This window comes from Nematolebias whitei, chromosome 22 (assembly GCF_014905685.2).
Source record: "Nematolebias whitei isolate Nwh7 chromosome 22, NemWhi1, whole genome shotgun sequence".
NCBI lineage: Eukaryota > Metazoa > Chordata > Actinopteri > Cyprinodontiformes > Rivulidae > Nematolebias > Nematolebias whitei.
Genome location: NC_056519.1, coordinates 31085957 through 31086716, shown reverse-complemented (window position 1 = coordinate 31086716; position 760 = coordinate 31085957). Strand labels below are relative to the sequence as shown.

Here is a 760-nt window from a genome sequence, read left to right as displayed (position 1 = left end):
CTGGACATGTCTCCAGTCCATCACAGGGACACTCTGGACATGTCTCCAGTCCATCACAAGGACACAATGGACATGTCTCCAGTCCATCACAGGGACACAGAGAGACAAACAAGACAAACCATCATTCACTCTCTCACCTAGGGTCAATTCAGAGTCACCAGTCAGCCTAACGTGCACGTTTTTGATCTGTAGGAGAAAACTGGAGTACCTACAGAAAACAAACGCATGCACGGAGAGAACATGCAAACTCCACCCAGAAGGGCTCCAGCTGGGATTTGAACCGGCGACCTTCTCGCTGAGAGGCAGCAGCTCTCCAGCCTAAATATACAACAAACAACAAAAAAAGTTTAACTGAAAAATCGCCTGTTTATTTTAAAGTTTTATTTTCCATTATAAATACTGGGGGCCACATGAAGATTGTCCAAGGGCCACTTCTGGAAGCAGACCATATCTTGCCCCCGTCTAAGTGCTGTGCAGTCGTCCTCCAAGGCGAGAGTTGGGGGTTCGAATCCACCAGCAGTCACATGTTGAAGTGTCCCTGGGCAAGACACTGAACCCTCACAGCCTCTGATGTGTGTCCCATCAGTGTAAGAATGTGATCTAAAAAGCACTGATTGGTCTCTTTAGAATGATTTGTTCAGTCATCTCCTGACAGATCTAGTATAGATCTGTATGAATGATTGATGTATAGATCTGTATGGATGATTGTTGTATAGATCTGTATGGATGATTGTTGTATAGATCTGTATGGATGATTGTT

The 760-nt window shown here is 44.9% G+C and overlaps 1 protein-coding gene across 1 annotated transcript in view; it reads right to left on the bottom strand.

Moving 5' to 3' along the window:
* The window catches only part of pnpla3 (patatin-like phospholipase domain containing 3), a 10292-nt gene that overhangs the window by 9063 nt on the left and 469 nt on the right, over positions 1 to 760 (bottom strand). The gene's annotated exons all lie outside the window — the stretch shown is intronic.